This window comes from Notolepis coatsorum, assembly GCF_963971535.1.
Source record: "Notolepis coatsorum genome assembly, chromosome: 13".
NCBI lineage: Eukaryota > Metazoa > Chordata > Actinopteri > Aulopiformes > Paralepididae > Notolepis > Notolepis coatsorum.
The window spans coordinates 13,926,715-13,951,193 of NC_140177.1; the positions used below are offsets into that span (position 1 = coordinate 13,926,715).

A 24,479-nucleotide genomic window follows, 5' to 3' on the forward strand; every position below is an offset into this window, starting at 1 on the left:
CAGCTCACACTGTGCAGTTCAGGACCAGCTCACATGGTGGAGTTAATGTGAACAGTGTGGTGGATTATGATTTATCAATTATATTGTAGACGGATCTTATGATCAACATAGGTTTAATAGTAAAACAATTAATACAAAGTACATGCAGGTTAAATGTGCTTTGACAGAGAGGAGTGCTCTCCTCGTGGCCTGCTAGGAGACAATGGGTCTCATTCACCAACATTGTCATAAGATTTATCTTACGACAACCTCCTTGGAAGGTCATAAGAGAAAGTCGACGACAATTACACCCGGATTCACTAACGCGTGGAGAGGCTGTCTTAACTTGCCAAAATGATCACAGCTGCGATGCCCAGAATGAGATACGTCACTCATTGACAAACTTGAACGCGCGTTCCCGTTTACTTCATACAGACACGCCTGTCCAGCTCATTATAATGCGAGGGCCGTGGGCAAAAACAGGTTCGGCATTGCCGGCTTATATTATTCTACTGACTTCTTTTATTAGGAGATCACAGATACTGCGCTGCCATAGTAGTCATTTCTACTACATCACAGTACAGTACACATCTTAGCGTTACATCTCCACAGAGTCCGGTCCGCTCACAGTACGCCCAACTCTGTGGCGGCCTTATGATGTGTACTGTACTGTACGTATAGGGCAGAGCATATGTATCTACTAAATCCTAATGAAACAAGTAATTAGAATAATATAAGCCTACTGTTCATTCATTAGACACGTAGGCTATACAGTGTGCGGGTGTGTGCGCTGAACAGGTGGCCAGGAGCGTGCAACAAGACGGTATAAATATGGAATATTAATACAGTCTATTCAACTATATATATCCACGCGATTAGTTCTTATTTATTTATCCACTGTCATTTGCAGTGTTGGTGTAGTGTAGTGCTATTATTTATTTTCAGACATCACACGTGTCGTTGAGGCATGCCTGTAAATGTAAAACGAAATTTTTTAGCATACAAATATTGTCATATTTATATAATTATGATTCATTCAGTTTCAGTTTCAGTTAAAACTTTATTTGAACAGGGACAGCACACATTAACCCTTTCACTGCTGCACTACCAAACAGTTAACCCTTTCACTGCGACAATACACATAAGGTTAACCCTTTCACTACCACACTACAGGTTAACCCTTTACTATCACACTACCCAGCATGTAGTGTGGCAGTGAAAGGGTTAACCTGATGTTGTGTGGCAGTTGACGGGTTAACCTTCTGTGTATTGTCGCAGTGAAAGGGATAACCGTCGGTAGTGTGATAGTAAAGGGTTAAACTTCTGTAGTGTAGCCGCTAAAAAGAAAGCATAACATATATGGCATACAGGTAATTAAGAACAGGTTAAAAAAACATCATGCTAAATATTTACATCAGACATGTACAGACAATGTACAAACAAACTATTAATTCCAAGGAGGCCTGTAGAGTTGACATGAACGAAATCACCATCATTCCTCCCAAATAAAGCCCTTAAGAACACGGCACACACCAGTCTGTCGACTTATGACTGCTCTTCAGCGCTCCTAAATCCTGCTCTTAGTTAGGACCGAATCCAGGAGAAGGGACCGTTCGTGAATCCCAAAATCATTTTTCAATCAATCAATTAAGGCCAAAAATGTCTTAAGTGGCGCTAAGACCAAAATGTTTGGCGACACGATCGACACCAATACTGGGACTCGCGATCAGATAATTGGAATATTCTTTTTGGGGTACATCCTAGTAAAGGTAAGGCCTATATGGTATCAATCCTGCTGTGATCCAACCATGACTTCACTTTGATCACAACATATGTCTGTAATGTTACTCCACAACATGTGCGGTTGGTGACGATCAAAGCATCAAATACCGATAATATAGATTTGATTTCGAAATAGTAGCGTGTACAGTCGAGAAACGGCAAATTTTTTAGTAAAATGCACCTATTGCTCCATAGCGTCGTTTTCTGGGATTAGACAGGATTACTCTAAAACTATACTCATATTCACCACGGTATAAAACAGGAATGTATGGATGAAATATTTTTTTCTTTAACAAACGATAGATAGTCGATGTCAAATGGGCCACAGTATTGTATCCATAGCTATAATATAGAATAGTTATAGCCCTGCAAACACAGCCACTTATTCCTATCTCTAAGACTTAGAGCTTGGGGTGGTAAGTACAAATGATGCTCAACTGCGTGGCGTCCATTGAGTTAAGGCTTGCAGTGTGAATGTAGCCTCAGGTTTGACCATTGCTTTAAACATGAAGAGAAGAAAGAAAAGTAACCACAGAGAACTGGATTCTTTAGTAAGCATACTTTAATTTACAGCTTGAATGATCATCTTCAAACAGCGTTCTTCTTTACAGGATGTCGATGTAGTAGCAGCGGCCGCCTCCGGCGCGGGATCTCTAAGCGCACTGAGCAGTGCACCTGCAGGCCATGTGGGCCTCGGTGGTCTCCCTCAGGTCCATGCTCTTCTCGTAGATGTTGGTCAGACCCGAAGCACGATTCAGGGGAGAATCTAAAAACGAAATGAAAATTTAACACCGGCAAGCGGAGATGTGATAATGTCTCACCGACCGTTAAATGTGACCGGGCCCAGCGGTAAGAGACTCATAGCTGGAAGTTTCCATATTATCACAGTTTGAATGTTTAAGAACATATTTACGTCATTCCACCAATCCGGTCCGATTTGAGTCCCTCTGATGTTTTTAAGTGTCTTTTATCTAATCAGTTACCAAAATGTGCTTTGAAATGCTATTTATTTCAGTTGCAATGTCCTCTTTAATAAAGTGTAAAAACATTGCATGGATGTAATCTTTTTTATTATGCATTATGTTGTTATTTCAGTTGACACCATGTATTTTGACATGTCCCTCGTGGCATTTCATGAAAATTTATTTGGGATATGACCAAGAAAATTTGTAAAAAGTCCATACTTTTTTCCATGAACATACACATCCATCTGTGCTGTTAATGCTGGTAATGATTTATTTAAAAATAAATGAATAATTATTCATTAAAATAACATTATTCAGTCTGTCCCTCAGTAACCCTGAACCCCATTACACTGAGCATTCTCCCCCCCCACAAAAATAATGGTTCAATCCATAGAAGCATGTGAAACAGGAAGTGACAACTTTTAAGTCTTTTGGAGAACACAACACCAGAAACAGGCAAGTAGCTATCTCATTGTACTATGTTTTCAGTCATTTATCATGTAATATTATGGTAGTCAAGCATAATTACTCAACACCGTTACTTGAAAAAAATATAGCAAACTATTACTTGTGAATATGATCTTTGTTATAAAAAAAAATGTAGATGCTTTCTTAATATCATGCATGCCATGTGCTCTCCTGGTATTCACCACATGTGGAGTAGCAACCATTTTGTGCAAAAAATCACAACCCTGTTACACTCAACCCCGTTACGTTTGAATGTAACGTTTGAATGTAACAGGGTTGTGAGATTGTAACAGGGTTGTGATTTTAACACTGATTTTGAAGTTATACAATAATAGTTAAATTAATTATTGAGCTTTTTCAACATGCTTATGCCACATACATATTAATTGTAATGTGCATGTTGCTGTGTGTGTGTGCTCACACGTTACCCTAGACTCAACCCTGTTACAGCTACATGTTTATTAATTATTTCTTTAAGTTTATGAAAAACAAATTCAACTTTTGAATCATTTTGTCTGAAACGTTTAGAGCAAACATAAGAATATTTTTGTTCAAAATCTGAGGTCAAATCACATTTCTGATGAAAAAGCTTGCGGCCGCTGTCAAAAAAAGGCAAATTTCAGGGTTCAAAATAGCAAAAGTGTAGGATTTTACGTAATCTTTAGACGAGCAATTATAGAAATGGTGTGAAGGACATCTAATTATTATAGAAATGTTGACTTTAGCACAAATACATGTTTTAATCTTATTCAGAGAGCTTCCAGAGTGTCCGTAACGGGGTTGAAGAATAATGGTGTCCATATCATACAATAATGACCAAAAAATAATAGAGATTTCATGCCTGAGATGGGAAAATATATTTTTCTGGAAGTTAAATATGTCATTCATCTTGAGGGGTGTTCAGAAAAGTAATACCTATTGGTAAAAAAAAAAGTCCAAATCGGACTGGATTGGTGGAATGACTTACTGTAACAGCTAACAGCTAACTGTAACTGTAACAGCTATTTAGTATCTCTAAATAGTAAAAACTTTCTTGTGACACCTAGTACCTGACTGCCAAGGTGTTAAAAATGCAGCCAAACTTCTCTGTTTTTCTCTGCTTGACTTGAGGTTTAACTAGATTAAAATAAGCACATCTTCTTCAAATATTTTCAATGTATGAATGACACATCATTTGAAAGCTGTACATTCTGTACTTTCATAATCTGAAAGAAATTCTGAAAAATGACAGAGGGGGAGACTTGTGCCACGAACCGCTGGACTCGGTCACAAATCTACCGCATTCGGCGTCAGACTCACCGGCCGGCAGGCAGTGGAAACCGACGGTGACAGGGGTGGTCCTCACGGCCATGCAGCCGGGCAGGCAGCGCAGCACGGGCTCCACCGAGTAGCACTTGGAGGCCACGCCATGGACGACCATCTGCTTCTCCAGCTTCACAGACTCCAGCTTCATGTAACATTCTGGAACGGAGAGGCACGGATGTGAAACATGGAAAACCTAAAACCGTCGTTTTTAGTAGTGTTCTGGCTGTTTTCGTTTTCCTTCGGTCATGACGTGCTTTATCACGGGATGTGTCTTGGATGGGGATGTGGTGGGGATTGATGTGTGGGGTGTTTGGGGGACTGGCTGTTCCTGGGCGGGTTCACATGCCTTCGAGCAACATTGTACTTATGTCTGCACTTTATACATTGCTTTTATTCTGTCAACTGTATGCAAATGTTATGCCTATGTTAATTTTATGCTATTTGCTGTGAAGCACTTTGAGCTGCAATCCATGTATGAAAGGAGCTATATAGATAAAGGTATTACTATTATTAAGATTAATGTATAAGGTGGCGGTGTGATTCTTAAAAAGCCTTTTCTTGGTAAAGTGTCCTGGTTGCTTTCTCCGTCCCCTGCACAGCTTCCAGGAGGACAACATGCAGAGACACAGCTTCCAGGAAGACAACATGCAGAGACACAGCTTCCAGGAAGACAACATGCAGAGGAGCTTCCAGGAGGACAACATGCAGAGGAGCTTCTTACCGGTGGTGTCGCGGCAGCTCTGAGAGGCCAGGACCCAGGAATGCGCATAGCTGACAGCGTTCTTGGTCACGCGTCCGTTAGGTGTGCGGTACTCCTGTCTGACCTCGCCGTCAGCCTTTCCACAGAGTCCACAAGTCTGTCCCTTCATCCAGTCCGCAACTTTAACCTGACGAGCAAATCCAACAACAGAGCGTTCAAGTTCATTCTTTTGAAAACCAATTTTCGGGACAAATTTATGATGACTGCGAATTGATGGTCATTCACCTTCCATGCGGCGGCATCGAAGTAGACTTCGTGGAGGCCGTGGCTGGGTGCATAGAGAGCGAGGCCCTGGCCCTTCTGCTTGATCTGAATTGTACCTGAAGACGTAGCCATTGAACACGTTAATGAAGAGATCACTTAACCTTTCATAATGAGTGACAGACAATTTAAGATTTTGCACCAAAATTGCAGCTTACCTGATGGATGCTGGTATGGCAGGTTAGCAGCGGGAATGATCAAACCATTAACCTTCGCCAGAATCTCATTGCCCATGGGGTACAGGTCAATATCACTAAAAATGGAAAATGGTGTATTTATTATGTGGTAATGTGCCAGTATGATTTCAAGTAGGGCTGGGCGATATAGAAGAAGTTCACATCAAGCTAATCATCTGGAATTAGGATATCCTAACAATATCTGTTCATGTATGCAAAATCACAAGATAAATAATCCAATTGCTGTTGAACTGCATGATAATACATCAATATTGAAGATCTCATTTTATTTGTGTTTATATGTGGTTATCATTCATTTAGATTGTGCAGAATTGTGTGAAATGATTATGACAATATTCTGATACAATACAGAGTAAAGTAATATTCGATTATTAACCCTAATCTCAAGCCCTCTCCTTGAACGAGTAAACTTACATGTCAGCAATTTTCACGTTAATGTGGTTCTGTTCAACAGTGAGGTCCTTCTTCAGCAGAACCATGAACTTCAGTTCTGGGGTGCAGTCCTGAGCCAACACCTGGTAGCAAGAGAGCGGCATCTCGTTCTTGTACTTCCTGTTGTTGAATGTGGTCAGCATGTCTCTCTCCATGCTGCACTGAGCTGAGAACGACAAGTGATAAAACCATTAAACACCTATGTTGCCCTTCACCAATTGATTTTTTTTTAGAACAAAACAAAAGCAACAGCTGGTTTTACCTGCGGTGGCCTTAGTGAACATGAAGTGGATTTTGTTTACAATGCTGTCATCGAAGGGAATCAGACCGGCTTCCTTGATGGGCACGGCGATGGGGATATGGATGGCCTTTTTGTACAGGGTCTCCTGTGAAGAGTTGAAAAGGATTACTATCAGACACTAGTGATGGGATTAGGGCTCTTGGAAGGGAGCTGGATCTCTTGGCTCCGTTCCTTTTCAGATTCAGATTCAGATAACAAGTACAATGGAATTCTTACTCTCCTTTTGCTCCACAGCACAAAGGAATAAAAAGGCAAGAATTTACAGAATAAAAAAGCAGGTATTTATATACAATGAATGAATCTGCGGTATGTGCAATAAAACACGTATAACTAAGTAAAGTAAATACAATAAAAAATAAGTACACATTCGACAAGCTAAAATAATTGCACATTATATTGATGCACGAGTGTGCAGTAAAGTGGCTGAGCATTGTAGCAGCATTTGAGTCCGGTAATGAGCTCATCATGGCATCAAACTTTTTTAGAAGATTTTAAATAAAAAATCTTTGGTTTATCAGCGGAATAATCACTGGGCTAATGAGAGGATTTGGATCAGATTGAAACTTAGATAGTCAAAGCCCCTGGAATCACTGCTTCAAATCATTAAAATGTATGTACTGTATGATATCCAACAGAGTGGGATATTAAGCGTCCACCGACGTTTCAATGAAAGTATAGGTGACAAGACCCAGTTAATGAAGTCATCTGTCCTCTGCCATATCCTGTTCCCAAAAATATCCCCAATTTGTTCTCACATAAAAACACTCCATATATCTGAACAAAAAGTCAGCATTAGAGGGAAAAGTTTCCCCTACCTTTGGTGACTTCTTGAAGAAATCAAAGGTCCTTGGAGATGTTGCAACCAGAGTCAAGGAAAACTGCTTCTCACCATTCTGGGCTTTCACCGCAATCAGGCCAGCCATGGACACTGCTGCAGGAATGTACTTGGCTGCACTAGTGGTAATAAATAAATAAATATATATATATATATATATATGAGACATTGTGTTCTATTTGCGATATTTGACATGGAATACTGTGGAGAAAGGAGAGCTCATACATGGCTGCGTAGGGCACTCTGGGCAGTCTAACCCAAGAGGCTCTGAGGCGCGCTGCGGGATCCGCTCCCATCAGACCCGTCTCGGCCGTGATCATGGTGTCGTATTCTCTGCATTCCGCTCCCCAGGCGAACTTGGCCTATGAGGGAAAATGAGTGCTTTACTAAGCTATTGTTCAAGCTTGTATAAAACACATCCATCCGTAGGGATATTGGATTGATGCGGCGACGCTTCTGAAGTTAGCGTTTACTTGCGCAGAAGATAGTATCTTACGGAAACTTTGTGCACGCTGAGCACAGCGGCTTGGGCACAGATCCTCCATTTCTCAGCCGCGTCCAGATAGGCGGCAGCGATCTGCATACTGGCTGTGGGCTTGTCCAGGAAGGCGGTGATCTGATATCCCACCAACGATCGATCCGCTCTCACGGCGCGCATGATGATAGTCATGATGGGAGCGGCGGCGCTGCCCACGATTTTGGTCTAAGTGGAAAAAAACAATGTTTCAATTCAACCCACAAGCTCATACTGAATAGTTGACCTTTGAACTCGGAAAGAGAGAAGAAGCTCCACCTGCTGGTGGATGGCTTCAAAACTGGCAGCGCTGCTCTTGCTTCTGGAGACTCTGGCCTGGGAGGCTTGTGAGGCGGCAGTCTGTGAAGCAAAACCAAGGAGTTTAGAGGAAAGATATCTGCTGCATCTGCTAGGCATGTTTCTTGTGTTCTCGTGTACTTGTGTTGTTGTGTTGTTGTGTTCTTGTGTTCTTGTGTTGTTGTGTTCTTGTGTTCTCGTGTTCTTGTGTTCTTGTGTTCTTGTGTTCTTGTGTTCTTGTCTACTCATGTTCTTGTGTTGTTGTGTACTTGTGTTCTTGTGTTGTTGTGTTCTTGTGTTGTTGTGTTCTTGTGTTCTTGTGTTATTGTGTTGTTGTGTTCTTGTGTTCTTGTGTTCTTGTGTTCTTGTGTTCTTGTGTTCTTGTGTGTCTATCATCTGAGTCACCAGACTCCTACCTGCTTCTGGTGGTTCTTCTTGAATCTATGGATGAAAACTTCAGCCTGTTTGGAAACAAGATTTTTCAAAATCACTTCACACGTTCGTTTGACGTATTAACTTGTGATTCTTCTATTCGACGTTGAGGAGCAGTTCCTGAAGCATTTACCTTGGAGAGACGAGAACTGGAGGACCTGGCACTGGAGGAGGAGGACAGGGACCTGCTGGAGCTGCTGCTGCTTCTGCCTCTGCTGGAGCTGGAGCGAGAGCTGCTGGAGCTGGAGGAGGACCTGGTGCTGGCCTTCAGCCCGGGAACCAGGATCTTCTTCAGCTTCTTCAGGGCCGGCATCGCCTCCACGACTTCCTCTTCGCTCATGTTGATCTGTCTGATGATCTTCTGTGCGGCCTTCGCTCCGATCTGAATCTCCATCTCCAGCCTCTCCACGACCTCGCCTTCCACTGCAAACAGACATGAGGATGCAACAGTTGTGTTTTATTGCAGTTCAGATTCAGATGATTGTGTTCTTGTGTGCTTCTGTTCTTGTGTACTTGTGTACTTGTGTACTTGTGTTCTTGTGTATTTGTGTACTTGTGTACTTGTGTTGTTGTGTTGTTGTGTTGTTTTGTTGTTGTGTTATTGTGTTCTTGTGTACTTGTGTTCTTGTGTACTTGTGTACTTGTGTTCTTATGTACGTGTGTACTTGCGTACTTGTGTACTTGTGTTCTTGTGTACTCGTGTACTTGCCTGGTGTCACCACTGCTTTGGCGAAATGCCTTCCGATCACGTAGTTGAGCAGCCGGTCGTCTCTGAGGAAGGCTGCGTTCTCGGAGAAGAGCTCCAGGCACGCCCGGAGGCCGAGGGCCTGAGCGCAGAAGGACCCACTGATGGGAGCTGCCGGGGCCCCGATGACGGGCTTCATGTGGGCCGCCTCCTCGGGGTAGATGATCTCAGAAGACATGGACTGGAATTGAAAAGGAAAGGGAGTGAAGGTCGGGGTTATTTTTTTTTACAACGTACTAGTCGTTCCGTCGAAGTTACCTTCAATAACTTCTTCAATAACTGTTCTCTGGAAAGATCAAAGCAACCTACCGCGCTGCCGGCGACTGCGGAGGCCTGCCTGGACGCGGACGCAGCGGGTCTGGCAGGGATAGGCGTGATTCTTTCTCCTGCATCCGCTATATTCCTTGCTACAGCGAATGTTTCAAAGCTGTTGAAGGAAATAATAGACATGTTGATCACTCAAATTGTATTAGATTAGATTAGATTATATTCAAATGTATTGTCATCATACAGCACAAGTACAGTACAATGAAAATAGGTTTGGCAATAGGAGTGCAAATCGCTGCTGGCGGGACAAAACCTCATAACTCCAAAAACCCAACTTTTCAGCAGATGAAAAAAACGAACACAGATTTGAGGGCGAATAGAGTTACGAGGTTTAGACAGATGATTGGTTTAATGCTTTCCCATTGTGTAGACTTTGTAAAACCACACACACATGGAGGATGATCTACTGAGTTGATACAATAAAAAAAAAATTGTTAGGCGGTTTTGTCCCGCCTGCAGCGAAATGTAACAGTAAAGTGCAATAATAATATACAATGTACAGGTGATTAAACTGGGTATAACATATATAAATTAGTACTATTGAGTGTAGGACTAATCAGAAGTACATAGTAATATTCATAATGTACATAATGTATTCATAATGTAAGGGTTATGTATAGATATAGTATCTACAGATGAGTAAAAAGGATTATATGCAGGTATGTACAGACAGATGTGGATAGAGATATATTCAGTATATAAGAATAAATATATATGTACGGTATATACAGCATTATTGTACATGTTATCATACAGAGCTATATGGGTTATATGCAGGTGTATAAGTAGGTATATATTATATGCGGGTATATTCAGACAGATATGGATATATATATTAATATACAAATAAATATAAAATATATAAATGTATATATCTGGTATATACAGCACTATTGTACATGCTATCATACAGAGTTATATAGACTATAGTATTAGGTAGGTAGTTGTGATTACTATGATTACAGTGTAGGGCCGTGTATAGGGTCATAGTTATCATTTACCTTGCTTTTGCAACATGAGCAGGAGCAGGTACAGGCAAAACCTCAAACTTGAAGTTGCCTTCGGCGATGTCAATTCTGGCGGCCATCTTTGCGGGGAGAATGCTGTTGATCTTGGCTCTTGCCATCACAGCAGCCTGGATGAACTCCGTGTTCACTCCCAGCACGGCGAATGTATGGACAGCTATGCTGGAGGAGAGCGGTAATCAGCTTGTGACTGCAACTTGTTCCTGTTTGCGGACGACTCAGCCCTGCTGGTCTCTGACAAGAACAAGTTACAGGTTGAAAAAGCCCTCAGCTCGGAACTAGGCAAAATCTGCATATGGCTCGCCGACAACAAACTATCATTACACATGGGCAAAACAGAGTCCATTCTCTTCGGTTCAAATAACAAACTCAGCAAGACCGACGGCTTCTCGGTTACAGTGGGTGACAATATTATCACAAGGAAAGATGAAATTACCTACCTGGGTTCCATCCTAGAGGCTAATCTTTCCTGTGACAAAATGGCATCCAATGTAATAAAAAAAGTCAACCAACGAACGCGATTCTTGTACCGGATCTCCTCTCTGGTAAACAAGAATACCCTGAAGACTCTAGCAGGAGCACTCATTCAAGGGTACTACGACTATGCTTGCACCTCATGGTACCAAAGCACCTCAAAGGCACTAAAAAACAAATTACAAACATCTCAAAACAAGCTAGTCAGACTACTACTTGACCTGACTCCTAGAACCCACCTCACCCCTGCCCACTTTGACAACCTAGGATGGCTTAGAGTAGACGACAGAGTACAGCAACTTGCAATGGGCCTGGTCTACAACATACACTACGCGACCAAGGTACCCATGTACATGTCAAAATACTTCCCAAAGGTCAGTGAATACCACGATCACAACACCAGAGGGAGCTCCACAAATCATGTAAAACCCAGATTCGGATCAAACAAGGGACTAAACACGTTTCGCAATTATGCCACATCAATGTGGAACGCCCTGCCTAAAGCTGTAAAGGAATGTGAATCACTACCCACCTTCAAAAACACTCTCAAAAAACACCTACGTGAGACTGCAATTCGAAACTGGCCCCTACAAATGTCCTAACCTAGTTGTACAGTAAATGACCAAGTAAGGCTTTGTCAATATTCCAATGTACAGTGTAAAATGTGTGTGTGTCCCCTTCCCAACCCCCCCCCCCCCCCCCACCTCCAATGTACAGCCCTTCCCAACCCCCCCCTCCCCCCCCCCACCTCCAATGTACAGCCCTCACCCAACCCACCCAACCCCACCCCACCCAACCAACCTCCTCCAATGTACAGTTTCTATGCCAAATGTATATACACTCCTTTTCTGGATACTTTTGTATCACAAACAGTACTGTATTTGCAAATCTGATATGTCATAAATGTATAGATGTAGCAGTACTGTCTATCTGTATGTCATGTATGTCATATATGTTATGATGAATTGAAAATGGGGGACCCTGATGTAAACAAGTCGAAAGTCTTTCTCTGGTCTGCATCCCCTTAACAATTGTATGTATTGAGCTGTACTGTACTGTACCCATTCTGCAATCTGTTAATAAACTTTTCAATCAATCAATCAAATCGCTTTTCAGTTCAAATACACTTAATACGAATGATGATAAAGGATTACAAGGTATTTCTCCAGACAGGGAGGTGTGATGTGAACTCTACCTCGGCGCAATAGTGGCCTCCAGCCTCACGTCGGCTTTCAGCAGATGTCTGATGTCGAAAGCCTCGGGCATGGGAGGCGTCATGGTGGCCCTCACTATTAACACAAGTTCAAGTTTTGTTTACTTTGTCACATATAATGTACATTACAGTGAAATGCTTGGTTCTGTATGACCCTCCTGAGATTGTGCTTCATACAGTAACAAGTTAAAGAATAAAGACCAAACACTATACAATAGTGTAATAATCTTCCTTGCCTATATTACTACCTATGTATCTTTACTACTATGCACACCGCAGCACCCAAGTTTCAACACTGTTTGATGAACATTGTTACTCTGTAAGAGTTTCCCTTCCTGCTGACCTGTCGCACAAAACTTGTAAACAGCTTAGGATAAAAGCGTCAGCTAAATGACTAAATGCAAGAGCAAAATCGCAAAATGACACAGCACATGTTTTGAATAAATAGATAAAATATAGGGTAATGTTTAAAAAGTGTTTCAAGTGTTTAAAGTGAGTGTGTGCATGTGGACGTTATGCGCAATGAATGTAGAATGGTGAATTCTACTGGATTGGATTATTTTTAATGGATTATTCAACAACAAAATGCAAAACGACACAGCAAGCGTTTGGTTTTCAGTGGATCCTAACGGAAGCTTTGGATGACTTGCCCCATGGTGAAAGGTTTGGAACACACGTACCTTTGAGAGAAGCGGTAGTGGTGAAAGGTTTTAGAACACTCGTACAGAGAGAAGCAGTAGTGGTGAAAGGTTTGGAACACACGTATACCTTCGAGAGAAGCGGTAGTGGTGAAAGGTTTGGAACACACGTACCTTCGAGAGAAGCAGTTGCCACGGCGGCGGAGTACAGACTGAACTCCATGGGCAGACCGACGGCTGTGGGCAGGATGCGGCGCACCTCAGACACCAGCATGGGCATGACGTACTGGGTTTTGACGCCGGCCACCAGGGCCCTGAACGCAGCCATGCCATTATCACGAAGGGGTCCCGTGGCAATCTGTTGAAAAATCAGGGGGGGGTCAGTGGGGGTCCTGAGCCTTGTTGACGAGACCCTCTGCAGAGGGGTAGAAGCTGTTCTTGTGTCGTGAGGTTACATACCGCAATTGCCTGGTCGATGTTGGCGAAGGCCACTTCCTGTCCGAACAGCTTGACGTACATGGAGGCCAGGGGCTTTCTGCTGGGGGACGCCCTCCAGTCGGTCAGCTGTGGGGACAGAAGAGAGGTGTAAGGCCGCCGGGTCTCCGTCACGTTTAAAAGACGACTTTTCTAACTCTCTCCGACAGAAACATACAGCCTGAATGGCACGCTTCATCTTGGTGATCCTGTCGGCGTTCTCAGCGGCGTTGGGGATCTTCAGAAGAGCCTCCTGCAGTCCCTCAGTTCTGATCCCAACCTGAGGAGCGACAAACATGATCAATAATAATAATAATAATAATAATAATAATAATAATAATAATAATAATAATAATAATAATAATAATAATAATAATAATAATGTCATAATAATGTCACTCTCCTTTGGTTCATTACAATTTACTCAAGCCTAGTAACAGACACAATATTTCTGACACTGGGAATACATTCCCTGAGATCCATAGATAAGACAATGTTTTAATTTATACAATGGCATGCAAATTTCTTGATTCTGATTGGCTGAAACAGTCAAGTTAGACGTTGTTATTTCGTACTCCACGTGACCCCAGATCCCTCCCACAACCGAATACATTTTTTTTTTTTTTTTATGAGACTGAATGAATCCGCCATAGATAGACAAATGGAAGTATGAATATATTTTGAAATAATCCTCCAAAAAAGATACAGTCAACTGGAATATGTTAGTTCGTTACACATATGTTGGATTATGTAATTGGTTTGTCATGACCCATTGTGAAACAAAAGAAAAATTGCAGACTTTAAAAAAAAAAACTAAATGGCCGTCACACGAAGCGATTTCACTGTATGTCCCGGACACAATGGAAGTATGGATATATTCATATCGAATAATTAAAAAAAGATACAGTCAACTGGAATATGTTAGTTGTTTACACATATGTTGGATTATGTAATTGGTTTGTCATGACCCATTGTCAAAACAATAATAAATCGCAGGATTTATATGAAGTTTGTTGTTAGATGGCATGCTTTGTAGCACCTCCCTCTGCTTCTAGACACGGAGACAACTTTTTTTATTTTGATTGCATAATGCTTAAATATTTCATGAAAAGCGCACTTTCGCCTTTCCATACTTATTGATTATGATAGATTTCTGATCTGATTAAAATCTATAACACTATTAGCAGGTTTCTGACAAAATAAAAGCAATGCATAAAGTGCAGAAATTAGTATAAAATAGACAGAATAAGAACAGTGCAAAAAGTGTGCAATACTGTTACTTATTTTCAACTTTTTTAAGATTTTATTTTACACTTTATTTTAGCATTACAGTTTTTCTCTAAATTTTTATTCTAGTTTAAGTCAAAATGTTCTGGGATTATCTTGTGTGAAGGGGGTATAGCAAAGTCAGATTTCCATCATACGCCATTTTGTTTGTAGAGGCGACCCAGGGCTTTCGATGGGTGTTGGAATTTCGAAAAATGACACTACCCAGCTCAAGCCAGCTCCTGTCAATCATATGACTTGTGGATTGACTTTTTTATTTATCAAATCTTTTGGGATTATCTGCCACAAACCTGAATGTTATTGGCATAAATTAGAACGCAGTTCGTTTTCTACCTTTCTGTGAACATCTAGCAAAAAACTTTGCAATCTAATGAAAAATGGCTGTAACTGTACTTACAGTAGACTTCATTCACGGTTTTTGCTGCACGCCTGGTGATACTAAATCCAGATTGAACTCTGCCATTGGAAAAAGGAGATTTGGCCCGATCCATAGATGTGCGACTTGACCACAATAAGGTAATTTATACTGTAGGCCTGATATTCTATATTATAATCATATTTCAAATTGTATGTGTCCAGATGGCAGAATTCAGTACTGTATCTACAAAGCCTTTTGTTTAATCATCTTCCCTTTATTAATTTGCTTAGATTTTATTTGTACATGTGATCTCAAGAAGGTGCTGAAGTAGCTCAGTGGCAGTTTTTCATGTCTGGTCATTTTTAGCATGGTGTTATTCACTGTCAAAGATTTTAATAATAAAGAATAGAATTGATATTCTCCTTTGGTTCATTACAATTTACTCAAGCCTAGTAACAGACACAATATTTCTGACACTGGGAATACATTCCCTGAGATCCATAGATGTCCCTAGATACCAAGAACATGCAAATGGACCTTGGAGAAGTGGAGCAATCTTCCATTTACTTAGGTATGTATTTTTAGGCGAATCCTGCATGTTGACTCTTGAATCTACAGTAATAGATAATAAGACGTGTCTATTCTCACCTCAATGGCGTCAGCAGCGGCTCCTGCCAGGTAGATGCGAGCCTTGGCCACGATGGCGCGGGGCAGAATGCTGCTCGCTTCGTTTATGTAGAACGCACTGGCAGCGGCACCAGCCATCAGGGGACCTGCAGCGCGGGGGAACCGTTAGTGATGCACTACACAAGAAAGGTGTCGATAGACGCAAACTAATATCTTATGGATTCTTGGATCTTATTCATTTAGGCGTAAATGTGAACCCTTTGGCGTTCCATAATATCTCACTGTAATATCTGTCGAGGTAGATGGCTCTGCTGTAGCGGAAGCTCAGGCGGTCCATCTTGGGACTCAGGCGGGTGATGGCAACATTGCAAGCGGCGGCACTGTGATAAAAAATTTATATGTTATGATATTATACAGTATGATTTATAGATTATGATATTATACAGTATATTATATATTATGATATTATACAGCATGATATTATACAGTATATTATACATTATGATATTATACAGTATATTATACATTATGATATTATACAGTATGATATTATATGCATGAAGTAAAATCAAATTACATTAAAGGTGCGGTAAGTGGTATTTTACGCTTGTTAAAATAAGTGGTCTACATGTTAAAATAATATCTCTATATTCTGACAGCCATCACTGATATAGAGTGTCTGGTCAGTAACATGGGTCTCCCAGTCCCTCCGCTCTGCAGTAAACAAAATACAAAACACAAAATATACTTTCTGGCACTTTCTTCCCACTTTATCCAATCAGGAGAGATAACTCCACACTGCAAAAATGGTCTGACAAGAATAAGAAATAAAAACAAATATGTGCTTGAAACTATTAAATTAATCTGCCAGCAAATTTGGCTTGGCAAGATTTCTTGAAATAAGTAAAAAACAAGAAAATCTATCTAGAGTTCTCTCTCCCTATTGGATAAAGTGGGAAGGGATACCAGGAAATGTATTTCCTGTTTACTGCAGAGCGGAGGGACTGGGAGACACTCTATAGTGACGGCTGCCGGGATTTATTTACTGTAACACTTATTTGAACCAACAAAATGCACCGCAGGACCTTTAAGACGAAACGGCACTTACACTGCGGCGAAGTCGGGAGCAGTGCTCCTGGTCAGAGCCTTCATGTGAGAATAAGCAAAGCTTGCCACCTGCAGGCTCTTCTCTGCGTTCAGGGCATCAGCCAGTGCCATCACCAGGCCCATGGCCGGCCTGGTCTCGAACAGCACAATGCACGCCAGCATGCGCACCTCAGGGTGAGCGGTCTGCTCCTTGAACAGGGCAAGAGCCAACTCCTGGACCTAGAGTCAGAAGCAGAGCAGAAAGGTCTTTATTCCTGGACCTAGAATCAGGAGCAGATCAGAACAGTCTGTATTCCTGGACCTAGAATCAGAAGCAGATCAGAACAGTCTTTATTCCTGGACCTAGAGTCAGAAGCAGATCAGAACAGTCTTTATTCCTGGACCTAGAGTCAGAAGCAGATCAGAAAGGTCTTTATTCCTGGACCTAGAGTCAGAAGCAGAGCAGAACAGTCTTTATTCCTGGACCTAGAGTCAGAAGCAGAGCAGAAAGGTCTTTATTCCTGGACCTAGAGTCAGAAGCAGAGCAGAAAGGTCTTTATTCCTGGACCTAGAGTCAGAAGCAGAGCAGAAATGTCTTTATTCCTGGACCTAGAGTCAGAAGCAGATCAGAAAGGTCTTTACATGTATACAAGGAATGTGTGTTGTGTCATTTGGTGTCATCAACATGAACAATGTTAACAGTTAACAATACAATAAAATGGAATATATAAACTAAATTAGAATACAAATACAATAGCATATCATATATGACAGGGCTGTACAATTGTGCAGGATTGTAGAAAAATATATATTACATTTTAATATTTATTGTGCAAGAAAATATGAATAGTGTCATGTTCAGATGCTCGTGCCTAGACTTGACTTGACAAGAACAACGTTGTTACAAAGCTGCTTGTGATATATATTCCCATCTGACTTTCTGATTACTTTCAACACATCACTGTGACGTGTTAAGTCTGTAAATTGGCCATCATTACACTCTCGACGAGAAATTCATTGGCTTACTCATTTACAAAACCTCCCTCGGTCTGACACACTTGTTGAAATTGTCATCTACTCCCTATAACACCAGAGCTGCTCACCATATCTCTATAACACCAGAGCTGCTCACCATATCTCTATAACACCAGAGCTGCTCACCATATCTCTATAACACCAGAGCTGCTCACCATATCTCTATAACACCATAGCTGCTCACCATACCTCTATAACACCAGAGCTGCTCACCATATCTCTATAACACCAGAGCTGCTCACCATATCTCTATAACACCAGAGCTGCTCACCATATCTCTATAACACCAGAGCTGCTCACCATATCTCTATAACACCAGAGCCGCTCACCATATATCATATCTCTATAACACCAGAGCTGCTCACCATATCTCTATAACACCAGAGCTGCTCACCATATCTCTATAACACCAGAGCTGCTCACCATATCTCTATAACACCAGAGCTGCTCACCATATCTCTATAACACAAGAGCTGCTCACCATATCTCTATAACACCAGAGCTGCTCACCATATCTCTATAACACCAGAGCTGCTCACAGTAGTTGGAACGAGATGCAAAACACTTGAACTTGATCCCTTCACTACTTTTAGGGACTCTATCACAGTTTACACACACCTGCCACTGTCACCCAGCCTTTTAACTGTAATCTGTCTGTTCTGCTTCATGTCTTGTAATTGTATTATGTTTGATGTGTGTTTTGATTAATCCCTCGTGATATCTGTGTCTGTCTGTCTCTTTTCTATTTTATTAAATAATTGTTGTCCTCTCGCCAGGCCGACATTGTAAAGTAAATATGCATTTGTTCTTAATGACCTGCCTGGTTAAATAAAGGTTAAATACCAAAATGATGAATACACTTGAGTTCCTACCATCTTAGGTTCCTTCTTGGCGATGTTCCTCAGCGCCAGGACGGCGTCAGCTTGGACTCTCAGGGGCAGGTTGGCTGCGGCGGCTCTCATCCCCGGCAGAAGCTTGGTGATGGTCTTAATACTGGCAGGGTGGCCGGCGTTACCGAGCACCTTCAGGAGCATGGTGAGCTTCTCCATGTCTCCCTTCGCGGCGGCTTCTGCTGCGAGGTTGTGGAATTCCTGAGGAGGTTTGAGGATCCGTCAGAATGTTCCTTTACCCAGACGTGTGATATATATATTATATTATATATATATACATATATCATCATCCAGACGTGTGATATATAATATATATACATTATACAAATCACTTCACCCAGACGTGTGATATATATTATATATACATATATATACAAATCACTTCACCCAGATGTGTGATAGATATTATATACATATTATATATATAAATCACTTCATCCAAATGTGTGATAGATATTATATATACATTATATATTATATATACATATGTACATATGTATACATATGTATATATATATATATATATATATATCATCATCCAGACGTGTGATATATATTATATATAAATCACGGAGGATACTGTGTACCTGATCTCCTTACCTTCACCAGGTCAGCGGAGCAGGTGGGTTTGTTAGCGCAGAACTTGGCCACCAGGGTACCGTAACCGAGCATAGCAACATCACGCAGGACAGGAAGTCTCTGGATGCTGGGGTGTTTAATCAGCTCCTGTTGTTTTTTGGAGAAGAATTATACAATAAAAAATATATACTGTATATATATACTTACATATTATACATGTGTAAATATAAATATATAAATAAATAAATATATATATTATTTCAAAAATTCTGAGATACAATAGCTTGTTTAAGAGCCATCATAGTGTTGTTTTGTTTACCAACCTCAACGATCGCGAGGGTCTCCACGTCTGGTATCACCATGTGCACAGAGGCCAGCAGGATGGGGACGGCTTCATGGATGGTGATCTCCTCTGCAATGAACTTCTCCTTGATGAACCTCAGAGCGAGGGGAGAACCGACAGCAGGGAGCGCCTCCAGGATCCAGCGTCTGAACATGAGGAGGAGAAGGGAGCCGTACTCTTAACATATCTGCTTGCTGTGAACTAGATTAGATTAGATTCAAATGTATCGTCAACTGGATACAAAATGTATAAATTAGTACTACTGAGTAATAGTGCTAAACAGATGTATGTACAGTGATATAGTATTATTATGTACAGTGATACAGGTATAAAGACACTCTGGTAGTGATACTGGCCAGCGGTATAACTAAGAGTAGGTAAGGGATATGTACAGATATAGTATATACAATTATTATATGCAGGTATATACAGACATAATTATGTGGATAAATATATGTACGGTAAATATAAATATATGTATATGATATACAGCATTATTGTATATCATACAGAGTTATATGGGTAGACTATAGCTTGAGGTAGGTAGTTGTGATTACAGTGTAGGGCAGTTGTAGACAGTGAAAGCAGTAGGCAGGTATAAAACGTATTGTGGAATTTTGCTAAAGCTCTTAGATAACTAACGGTACTGTAAGTGGTATTGTTTTTGTTAAAATAAGTGCATATGATAAGAATATCTATATCAAATCTATCAAATCTCATATCTATATAAAAATAACATGTAGAGTTCTCTCTCCTGATTGGATACAGTGGGATGGGATACCAGAAGATTTATTTTCTGCAGAGTGATGGGACTGGGAGATGTTACTGACCAGACTCTCTATATCAGTGATGGCTGTCAGAATGCAGTGCTATTTAACTTATTTCAACAAAAGAAATACCACTTACAGCCCCATTAAGACTGACGTTTAGAAAGGTGTGATGAGTGTTTCTACCTGTATTGGAACCTGTTCTTGTGCTGAGCCCAGATGGCCTCGATGTTGTCCCTCGTTGCCTCACGCAGCAGATGGACCAGCTCCACAAACTTCAGCGGGGCTTCGTGGTGGACCTCAGCCACGTTGTACCTGACCAGGTGATCCAGGACCTCCAGGGCCTGAGAAGAGAACAGGGTGAGTGTCTGGAGGTAATGCAATGGAAATGGAAAAGTAGCAATCCTGTATACATGTAAGGATATATTAAACTATAAGACCTTGTACATAATTTACCTCCCACTTATATTTACTTACATAAGTATGGGGGTTGACATTTAAAAAGACTGTAAATCCAATAGTCTTACTGCAAAAGCGGGCCATTCAGAGCCTTTATAAGGCTGGTTACTATGACCACACAAATTCACTGTTTATAAAGTCTCATGTTATGAAATGGAATGATTTGGTTTGTTATAAAATTATGCAAATAATGTAGAGAGCTAAAGCAAAGTTACTCCCAGGCGGTGTGCAAAGTTTTTTTTTCAATACATGAAAGAAAATATGATTTGAGAGACGTATAAATGTACTGTTAAAAAAATTAAGAAAGTGATTAAAAAGAGATGCATTTCTATTGTTGGGGTTAACTTGTGGAACAATGCTGCTGATATACATTTAAGAATGAGTCATTCACTTTTGGTTTTAAAGAAAATGGTTTGTATAGCTATTTTTGAAGATTACAAATGTGAATAATCCTTTTTTTTAAACATTTTAATACTGCTTTGGAGTCTTAATTTTGTTAAGAATATAGGACAGGCATGTATAAGCATTATGCTTCAGTCACTGGCAAATCAAAGATTGTTGAATGATTGTGCAAAACTACCACCACTACTACTACTACTACTACTACTACTACTACTACTACTACTACTACTACTACTACTACTACTACTACTACTACTACTACTACTACTACTACTACTACTACTACTACTACTAAATGAAAATAAAAGGATATCCCTGAAAAAGGTATCACTTGCAGGTGGGTCACTCTACCTGTGCTGCTACGTTGGTGACGGCGATGAGTTGAAGGGGCGTGCGGAGCATCTCAGGCGCCATCTCAAACTGCACAGATCCACGGTGAATGTACGCCAGCGCGGCTGCGGGCTCTACGGCGGCTTTAATGTTGACGAAGGTCAGTCTTTGCCTGTAGAAGGAAATAGATTAAAAATCAATACATCGTATAGATTAACACTGTGATATAGTAGTAGTAGTAGTAGTAGTAGTAGTAGTTTATTTTTTTCAGTCATCAAAAAAAAAGTACAATATACATCATCATTTATCAATATTTGATTATTTACAGTGACTGAAAAATATAGTCATCCTTTACCGCCAGTTCTCCGACATACTTTGCCTGCATCTCGACAGCTGTTTTGACATCCTTCACGGGAGAGAACCGGTGAATTTCAGTCACTCTAGCATCCAGGATCAGACCACCGGTAGCTGCTGGCTTTATGATGTACTCGTAGTTAGCCGTGCCTGTCAGCATCTTCCCGTTCTGCAGACGCAACAGACGTGGTTGTTAAGTTAACCTATCAAGCTGCCAATATAGAATGTTTTGCACTGAAGTATAAACGTGGAATGAATTTTACCTTCTCACACTCAACACATTTCTCCATGTAAGCCATGCCCACGTCTCTCATGATCCTCTCCTGGCACTGGTTCAGATTCTTGCTCTTGCTAATCTGGATGCGCTCTGCCTTGGGATCCTCACTTATTGTGTAGCGAGTGTTGCACATACCCTGAGTTCCTGCCTAGATAAACGAAACGAAACCAAGCACAGATTTGAGTTGTCACCTTAAAGTCCCCATGAAACGGCTAGCAGAATGCTATTTGATCAGGAAGCTAGGGAGGGTCAGGGATATTGATTGGCGTTTCCTGTAGTCAATAGTGCTGAATGTACGTTACGGTCGACCCATTAGCTAGCAAGCTGATGTTACGCAACGCTAGTAACATTGGCAAGCTACTGTAATGTTAGCTAACATTAGATAGCAAGCTACAATGTGCTGTAAATGTCAATGAAAAGCATTTCAATGGATGCTAAATTAGTATATGTCCCATGTGTGCAGGATGACTCATCAACATTTATTTAATCGTCTTCCAGGAAATGACAAACTCTAAAATACCATTAAGAATACCTACAAAACAACCTTTTTGTCATTGTTGAGACAGATACTGGCGTATAAGTGACAATCAGTGCAAGACACACGTGATAAAAGAACATAAACATCTATTTTGATTTCACAGGGCCTTCAAAAGTTACTTGTCTGACCAGCAACTGCTCAGCGACGGGTGCAATCCTTACCTCCTGCAATTCATAGACGTTCTGTGTCTTCTTGATGTTGAACTGAAGGATGTTCAGGATCCCTCTGAAGACATTCAACACTGTTGCAGAGACGCCGGCCGGGGCGTAGACCTTGCCCACGACATTGTTGATGTACTCAAACTTGATGGGCGTCAGCAGCTGAGCGGCCAGGGCTGCGGTCAGCCGAGGGGTTTTGACGAAGGGATCCTTGGGCCAGACGCCGCTGTACTCTGAGATCTCAGGGTCCACAAGCTACAGGAAGAAAAGGGATCATTTTCTAGGTTCAGTGGATTTTACATTTAGTCATTTAGCTGCTTTATTCAAAGTGACTTACAAGTTATGTACAACAGGAGGTCAGCAGCAAGGGTACAACTCTGGCAGCTAATGGTCAGTAACATTGTCCGTCAAACAGTGTTGAACTTGAGTGCTACAGTCTTGAGTGCATATCAGCATAGTAGGTACTAGTACTATAGTCGAGGTCGATTGCTTAGTAGCAAAGTGCATAATAGTAAGGTTAGTCGTTTTTCTTTCTTCATTTCAGGTATTGATTAGTAAACCACACACAGTGAGACTTGTGACCGCTGTCCAAACTGCTTTACCAAATCAAATCAAATGTATTTGTAAGGCCCGACAACACACGTTAATGTCCCCATGGGCCGGACACGTCTTCTTTAAACAAGTCAAGAAGAAACATCACAATAAATCAAGGACAAAACTAAAAACACCATGAAATCCAAAGTAAAAATGTTAAATAAATAAATGCAACACTCCCAGACATACTCCATGCGAAAGTAAGGAAAAACTGACTAAAAACCTAGCAACCTACCTTCAGCAAGTAGGTGTTCTGTTCATTGAGAGCGGCAATGTGAACCATGCTCCAGACTTTCACTCCGGCTTTGGCCAGACCATCCTCCGGCAGACCCCCCAGCAGCCAGGCTTCATACTGGTACACATAGGTCTGACCAGCAGCGAACTCAGGAGCTGGGATTCAAACATAAAAACGTTACTCAATGTTTCTATTTCTACCCTGTACATAAATAAATTGAAATAACTCTAAAGCAGATGTGTGAACGGTCTGATATCATAGTAATATAAGGTTGACTTACCAAAGTTAACCTGTTGGCCGGCTATGAAAGAGGATACAAGGATAATAAAACATTCATATGAATTATGTTGCAGCTCATATTAAGATAATAATCATTTGAAATATACAAATACTACCCTTTATTTAAAAAAGAAAAAACACACCAGCATTAACTTATAGAATATGCTTATATATATATATACTTACCCACAAGGGCTATGGTCAGGGCGAGGACAGCCACTCTCATTATCAGGGTGGGATGTGAGGACAGGAGCCTCAGGCTGTCTGATTTATACCGTCACTCTCACCAAATATTAACTCATGTCTTGATAGCAAAGGTGAAGTGCAAACAATGAGGAGTGAACTGATTGGCTGAGTGCAGCACTGAGGGAGCACCCTGGCTGTGGCGGGTCAGGGCACCCTGCCCCATCACCCCCCCCCCCCCCTCTCTCTCCACCCTGCCCCATCACCCCCCCAC

At 41.1% G+C, this 24,479-nt stretch overlaps 1 pseudogene across 1 annotated transcript; it reads right to left on the reverse strand.

Annotated features, from left to right (window-relative positions):
- Positions 1-2,414: 2,414 nt before the first annotated feature.
- LOC311239256 (vitellogenin-like) lies at positions 2,415-24,248 on the reverse strand (annotated as a pseudogene). Its single transcript has 31 exons — positions 24,209-24,248; positions 23,744-23,898; positions 22,918-23,169; positions 22,205-22,366; positions 21,962-22,110; positions 21,609-21,759; positions 20,595-20,740; positions 19,610-19,775; positions 19,308-19,433; positions 18,690-18,908; positions 16,805-17,022; positions 15,979-16,076; positions 15,718-15,842; positions 13,603-13,704; positions 13,125-13,514; positions 12,295-12,388; positions 10,602-10,787; positions 9,583-9,700; positions 9,202-9,454; positions 8,662-8,951; positions 8,513-8,557; positions 8,079-8,159; positions 7,782-7,988; positions 7,543-7,647; positions 6,412-6,535; positions 6,132-6,315; positions 5,679-5,773; positions 5,485-5,579; positions 5,221-5,386; positions 4,494-4,655; positions 2,415-2,527 (listed from the first exon to the last, which is right to left on the reverse strand). The product of its transcript is annotated as a vitellogenin-like (transcript).
- Positions 24,249-24,479: the final 231 nt, after the last annotated feature.